The sequence below is a fragment of the Orbicella faveolata genome, unplaced genomic scaffold (genome assembly GCF_042242905.1).
Source record: "Orbicella faveolata isolate gen_17 unplaced genomic scaffold, um_ofav_v1 contig_34, whole genome shotgun sequence".
NCBI lineage: Eukaryota > Metazoa > Cnidaria > Anthozoa > Scleractinia > Merulinidae > Orbicella > Orbicella faveolata.
This window is the reverse complement of record NW_028301563.1, coordinates 27,062,843-27,070,655: the sequence shown is the minus strand read 5'-3', so window position 1 is coordinate 27,070,655 and position 7,813 is coordinate 27,062,843. Positions and strand designations below refer to the sequence as shown.

The window sequence follows — 7,813 nt, the reverse complement described above, 5'->3', positions numbered from 1 at the left end:
AAAGCGAAGCTCCTCAGTTATTTTTCGGAATGTTGTTACTAATGAAAATAATCCAACATGTATGAGGTAAATTGCGAATGATTTAATAGTTTCAGCCGGAACTAGTATTACTTCAGCAGATCGAGGTGTAAGATGGTGTGATTATGAAATATAGAGCCACGATTTCAAGGATTTCTGGGAAGCTACCAAAAATCTTGATCACATAACAGAACTGTCTTCTGTGCTTTTTGGTGGCATTTCTTGTTCTTTCCTACCTTATTCAGAAAGACAAGGCATTGTCATTAATCATTATATTCTTCCTTAGTTAACAAGGGGACTCCCACACAAAAGAAGTTTACACATTTTTTTGTTGTGGGGACTGATTGAAATGCAGTGGTTACAATATACTCAGTCCCTGAATCTCTACCAAATGAAATCTCACAAAAATACCAAAACAGTATACATATGTGAAAAGTTGGAAAGTTTTGTTTTCTAACTTGTCCCCAAAGATACATTTAGCCATCTTCACTATTGTATGGAGTCTCCTCCTGCTGGAAGGGTTTGCAATAAGCAAAATCACCCTCGCATGAATGGTAATTACAATATTTTTTTTTTGCTGATCATGAATACTTGCTAGGCTTCTAATAATAATTTTATTATTCAATTTCAATGTGATTTGTTCTTTTTCTCGACTTGCATTGTGGACTACAAGAGCTGCGATTGGGTTCCATTGATTAATTTTGCTATGATTAAATTATACCAAGAATTATCAGTGAGCTAAGAGGAAGTTATATTATGTACATGTATTTTGTCTGCACTACACAACCAAATGCACTCAAAGGTTATGAGGCATAGGTACATTTGTCAGAAGAGCCCAGCATATCCAAGATATGTTTTGATTGACACATCAATTAAGATAATTTACAGCAAAATGGATAAAAAATACATCAATATCCTACATGTACCAAAGCCAGACATGGGGTTATAAGGCAATCGTTTAAACAACAGATTGAAATAATTTATAAATTAGAGAACACTATTTCTACAACAGAATGGAACAAATTAACCTTATCGGACATTGCGAATGGCAAGGCTGTCTGTAGAATGTCACAAATTTCTCAACCCTTTCTTTCTACAAAAATGCTAATCCTGCAACTTTGCTTAAGACCCAGTTCTCCATTTCGTGTTGGCAAAATATCAATTTATGCCATGTCCAATGCAGATTATCACAAAATTGATTTAAAAGCTCAATAAATATCATTTTAAAGCCAAAAAGCCAATTATTTAAATAAACCATGAGTAAATTATCTCTAAGAAAAACTGATTAAATTAACAGGCACTTAAAAATAATTAGTTAATATGTGTTTCTTAATAATGTAATGCAGTGTATCTGTCACAATGTTGCAGCTATGATATTACTACAAACAGGATGGGTTGCAGAACTGAACCTCCAAGTCAGTTTATTCAATGAACTTGGTGCAGAATTTATAATCCCATCAAGTTGTCTGTAAATATAGAGAAACCAAACAAAGCATTACAATCATAAGTAATGAATTACTAAACTCTTTTACATGTACTGTATGAGCAGTGTATGTTCCATTAATATTGGGGATCTCTCAGAAGCTGCATCCATGATAAATTAATTTGTTCCCAGATGCATTTGTTTATAGAACTTTTCACAAATTAATATCTCTGTCATAACAGTGACCTCTGTGTTCTCCAACAATTAGCACACAAGAAAAATACACTCAGTAAGATATTGTTTACAATAAAAATCAATGCCTATAAGCAATCATAAGGACCTTAAATTTATATTACCTCAGAAATATCTCACCAGGCCATGGTTGCTTTGAAAATCTTTGATGTTTTAATACAGGCTTCCCATCTGTAACCTGTTCATATATTGACTGACAGGAACAGGCATGCAATTCCTTTCTTTGATATACAGTGTACTTCATTGTTAGCTGTTTACTGAGTGTTAGTAGTGAATCAAATGCTAGGGGTTGGTACTCCAACTTTCACTGTGGCAGGCTCTGCCCTGAGATACAAAGCAAACTTACATAACTGTTATGAACTTCGCCACTTGCTTTCGAGAGCAAATGCAATTTGCTTCAAACAAGAAACTGGAACACTGAGGCTTACAACAATGTGCACAGTCCCAATCACAGGGTCATCCAGGCTGTTTGGTTGTACATATAACTGTACAACTGTATATGAGTTCAGCTTCCAGAAGAAAATCAGAGTTTGTCAGGATAAATACTGATGTTCTTGCTTACTCAATGAATGAATGTGCAGTTCCAGAAGATATTCACACCCAACACCCATTCATGGCCAGTCTTTAGAAATTCCAAATTAAAGTATCAGGAATCAAGAGCTCTAATAGAGAAAAAACCTCCATGTGGGGTATGAATCTTTTCTTGAAGAAAACAATGTCTGAGAAATCATTAATTACAAAATAATGTTTAAGAAACATCTTACCTTTCAGAGAATTTTGTAATCTACACTGTCTGGCCAGTTTATATACATGTATTTGACAAGTTGACACTGGGCATGTTTGTAAATTTGTGCACTTCAACATCACATTACTATGTAGTAGCACTGGCCAACTAAAAACAAACAGCATAATTTGGTTAATTAAAATACACTGTACATTATTAGGTTGAAATATTGGTGTAGATTGTTGCACATCAACAGATACAGAAACTATTTGTACCTGAATCATAATGAGTGAAAAATCGTGCATGAGACATTTACATGTACATGTAACAGCCCTCCACCTCAGAACCATCACAAATATGATATGATATTTTTAAACTCTCTGAAATTTCAGATTATTCAAGATTAACATATGCACATACATCATCTGGGGCAACCCTAAAACACTGAATTTGGAAACCGAAATCCGGAATCTGGAATCCAGAATCCGGAACCAAAAACCAGAATCTGGAATCCAGATATTATGAATGATGATAGAAATAATTCACTTCAGCAATGTCTAATAAATAAATATGAGCAAAAATCATTTTGTTGTTATTTATTTTCTTGGCTTTACTTCAGCCACAGACTGTAATTGCTAAAAAATTATTGACTAGTTCTGAACAACCCTTAGCTATATATCTGGCCCCGTTGTTCAAAAGCTGCATAAAGCTATTCATTCAGTACATCACTATCCAGTCAGGGTTACTGATTTTTTGGGTGGATAGAGTTACTCATAGCCTGCGAGCAGGCTCTAGTATCTGTCTCTATTGTCTGAGCAGGCTAAATAGGTGTCTAGTGTTTTTCTGCATTGGCATGTCACCAAGAGCCTTCATGCGGCTTTGCCACTCACACCCCCAGCCCAAACACGAGAGCCTGCTCATAGGCTAAGTTACCCATCTTTTGTTCAAGCTGGCCCTGGTGAGAGCCCGGTTCTTGTCTAGATCAAATTGCTCTGAGAAGACTGGTGAGCAGCACATTAACAACAAGCTATTATAGGCTATTGCAGTGAGTTTCTGGCAGTCTTTTAGCATCTTTGAACAGCATGTGGTCTGATCTGTCAGCAAGTGAGAAGCAGACAGAAGTAAGTGTGCAACATTTCTACAAATTGTTTTAATATGATGGCCGCCAAGAATGTGAAATGCTGATTTGTCACAGTATCAGTGTGGAAATTGTGTTAATCTGGAATTGGTCTCGTATCTGTTGGAAAAATCAAATTTCATATTTAGACCACACGGGTTAGCCCTTGGACTTCGAAATTGGGGGGCGTGACCGTCAATGTACAGGGGGCTGCCACTGATGGATATCCTGTTCTCTATGACATTTTCTATCTTGTTCAGTATGTACTAGACATAAAGGATAAATTTATACTTCCGGTAAATTGAAGATCACTTTTTAAACAAAATGGCAATTACCAGCAAGCTTATTTTAGACACTCTCGAGGTGCTTGGAATAAAATTAAGACGCACTTTACTGAGATTCTCATAATCATAGCCCTCACTAAAAATAACGGTTGCACAATTTCAACAGACGGGGAGTTTTTGTTTCAAAAAAGGTTAAGTTTGAGGTCCTTTTTACTTGGCAGCTTACTTTTTACAGTCGAAAAGCTAAGCAAAACAATTTTCGCGTATTTGAAGAACTTATTTTCTTTGATTTGCGGATTCCGGTTTCCAGTTTCTGGATTCCGGTTTTTGGTTCCAGATTCCGGATTCCGGTTTCTGGGTTTTAGGGTTGCCCCATATTTAACATATTGTTTGCTTCACATTCAGTTTACACATGGCTGTTATCCAGCATAGGCAGACTTATAAGTTTTCCTTCAAAAATATATTGCAACAAGTATTGCATCTTTCGTTACCTATTCTTGTGATGAAATGACACAAAATTCAAGAACAAGAAGTCATAAGCATAAAACTAACTTACATGGTAGTGCTTACAGTTCCTCTTACTGTCTGCATATGCTGTCCATAAACTGATGCTGCCTGGACAATGTACTCATTATTTTTCTGATCACACCTTTTAAAATGTCACTGTTATATAATTTGTCCTGAAAAAGCCATGCATGAAATGTTATGCCTTTGGCACTCACCAAATACCTTTACATGATGTATAATGTACACCATATCAACAGTCACAATTCTCTTTACTTTCATTGTAACTCTTTTGTGTCATTTTCCCTCACTTGAAGACAGGACTCCCACATTAGGTTATAATTTGCCTCTGGAATCTCTATGAATTCACAGGGAGTGATAACAATTAAATCATGACTAATTTTAGCAAAGGAGGCGTTCAAATGTCAGATTTTAATGCTAAGTTTATACAGTAACTTTACATTACTCTTCGTATATATATATAATTATATATAACCTCTCAATTATTGCACCTATAGACAGAAGGTGTGCAGGGGGAAGAAATGTTCTAAACTCTCTGAACTTTTCCCCCTTACCTGTAATAGGATGACTATTATGAACTACGGTTTGTAACCAACACCAACATCAGGTTATGTATACACATGTATATTTTGTTGTCGTCTGTAATCATAAAAAAATAAAAATTTAAAATCCTCCATAAAGTTCACACTCAATAACACTGCTACATGTAGCGCTGTTACTGGAAATCAATTTAAGTGAAACTGTTGAAACAGCTCTGCCAAAATTTTTCCTAGCAGTTAAGGCAGGATAACAGAATATACATGTAGCACACAGCAAAGGCTAGAGATACACACATGTTAGTTATCAGTTAGGATTTGGTGAGCTTCTGTGCTGTAGGTATGGTGGAAAATAATAGATTATCAGAAATGAAGGTTCCTGAGACATTTTGACAGCACTGAGAGGAATTAATATATAAATTCACAAAAGAAGGAGAAGTTCTAATGCCCTGTCCAGTTCTCTGTAATAAAAATATCATTTACATATGAGTCATTTATAATATGTGGTTTGTGTTTAAAGCCGATATAATGCACACTCTGATTCGCCAATTCCAGTGCATTATTTACATTTACATGGTATACCTCGGTAAAACCATAAAACATTGCGTGCGACTAAAATAAAAAATATAAAAAATAAAAAGAAATGCCTAATTCATAACAATTTAAAATACTCAACACTAAAACGAACGTAATTCTTTACTTGAAAATTATTCTCCCGTAATGCCCATGGGCCAATTACAGGCATGCTAAAAAGTCCTAACACAAAGTAAAAGGAAATTAAGAAAACTATTGCTTTTTTCCGGAAAATTGTAGCAACTGAAGACAATGATGGAACACTCTGAGAGTGCATTCTATCAACCTGATGAGATAAAATTTAAGGAGAATAGAGAATTCACGAAGTTATATCATAAACAAATTGGTACAGGACAGGAGAAAGGAAACTGTACAGCCAGGAAGAAACTGAAACTTTCTTTGACCAGCAAAAAAGTATGCATGCACAACAAAGAAAACAGTCAGTGACATTCATTTAATAAGTTAGTAAATAAAAAATTAGTGTGAAGAAGAGAGCAAAGAGAGAGAGAGTGGAGATAGGAGAGCGCTCTCTCCAACTAAATTGTGTATATATGTATGTAAAAGTTATTCTTATTACTGAGAAATGGTCAGGGCAAGAACTCCTATTACACTGTTCAATTTACCGAGTCAATTAGTACTATCTCACTTTTTTGGAACATTTCCATATGAAGTGTAAATACCGCATTGGGGAATAACCTCTTATTAACAAAATACGGTCCATGTACCCCCAACCAAAAGCAATGGCACAAATAACATGAAATAGCCAATCAAAATCAAAGCAGAGCTTTATTTGCAGACAGGATTGCCATCCATAATCGTCTACTCGACATTTTGGACTATATAAGCATTTCACCAAACCGAACTAATTGGACAGACAACAAAATAAAATGAGGAAATCTACACTATAAACACAAGATGCATATCACTACATCTGAGCTCGAGTATCAACAGCAAATCCCTTTTCAATGAACGGTGACCGAATAAAAGAGAGGATAAAGAAAATTCGTTTAAGCTTGCGGTGTTAAAGTTGAAAAATTATTCACGCTTAAATTTGAATATTACTGAGAGTCTGTATTTTTGCCGACGGCTTAATTTAGCTATGCAGTCATTTCATTGGCAGTAGCTTTACCAGTCTTCAACCAATTTAACCTCGGAATTCACAAAAGCATTTCGCCAAACCGAATAAATTGAACTAACAAAACGAGGAAATCTCCATACTTTGTAATCACAATATGCAAATATTCACATTGGAACAAAAGTAAATTTAGCAAATCCTGTTCGCTTCGGCTTAAAATGGTTTGTAGACCTTTCTTGGTTCAGTTTTCAACAACAGAAGAACAAATTTTAGCAGTCTACGAAGCGGCAGTGCTAACTAAATCAGAGAAAACTTCAAAACTCGCCCGGCCGTGTTTACAAGTACGATTTTGGTTAAGCTTATTTTTAGATGTGTGGTTATAAGCTTAAATTGACGACGAAAATCGATAGAAAACATAATTTGTTTACAACTTACAGCAACCTCCAAAGCGACCCACGTGTTATTGTTTAGAGACGAGCGAAATTAAAACGATGCAATTTTTAAAATCTCTTACAGCATGGCTTCAAATAAGGAAGACTTTTAATGGATTCCAATTGAAAATAAGCTTATATCGCCGAGGAAACTTGTTAATTTTCATACCAAACGCAACAACAAAAGTCACTTACCGTAAGTTGGCAATTCAGTTCGGCCAGTGTATTAATCTTCCAGGCAGAAACTTGCAGCAAAAGTTGTGAAGACTAAACTGAAGTTATATTTTCGATAGATCAACGAATCAACCACTTCTTTCCGCTACGTTTACTGTTTTGCAATTTCTCTAAAACACTCGGGTACGTTTGATTTCTCTAATGTTCATCACCTGACCAAATCAGGTGACTTTTGAATTTTCTTGCACAGCTGCACAGCATCACGTTCGCGCGAATTTTGAACTTGGCCATGGGGAGTTCGGCAGTCTTCTGAATCAATTTGTCGGGTACTTTCGCCTCCTTTCTATAGCCCTCGTTAGCTTTGGTTCACGGCATTGTTCGGTATTATTTCACCTCCTTTCTCTAGCCCTTGACTAGCTATAATTCACGGCATTGTTCAGTACTGTTTCGCCTCCTTCCCCAGCGCTGGCCCGCTCAGTCTTTTTCGCGATCTTCTTCGCTACTTCTTTGCCTGTTATTTCTTGCTTTCTGTCTTTTGCTTCAGCGCAACCCTGTCTTAAAAATATAAAAATATTAAATCAACCTCCGCTATCCTTTTTCTTTAAAAATCCCGCCAAGAAAAATGGCATTCACCCGCTACCAACTGAGGGTGCATGTCTCTGTCAACCTATTAGCTGGAGT

General features: G+C 36.0%; 1 long non-coding RNA gene across 4 annotated transcripts; it reads right to left on the bottom strand.

Annotated features, from left to right (window-relative positions):
- Positions 1 to 62: 62 nt before the first annotated feature.
- On the bottom strand, positions 63 to 7,666 carry LOC149105532 (uncharacterized). 4 transcript variants are annotated; one of them, XR_016201162.1, is made up of 5 exons: positions 4,898 to 5,798; positions 4,375 to 4,498; positions 2,458 to 2,585; positions 1,798 to 2,017; positions 63 to 1,484 (listed from the first exon to the last, which is right to left on the bottom strand). It is a non-coding gene; the product is annotated as an uncharacterized LOC149105532 (long non-coding RNA). The 4 variants fall into 4 exon arrangements; XR_016201163.1 differs by having other exon boundaries at positions 1,814 to 2,017; XR_016201161.1 differs by lacking the exons at positions 63 to 1,484; positions 4,898 to 5,798 and adding an exon at positions 7,154 to 7,666 and having other exon boundaries at positions 1,677 to 2,017.
- Between the last annotated feature and the right edge of the window lie 147 nt (positions 7,667 to 7,813).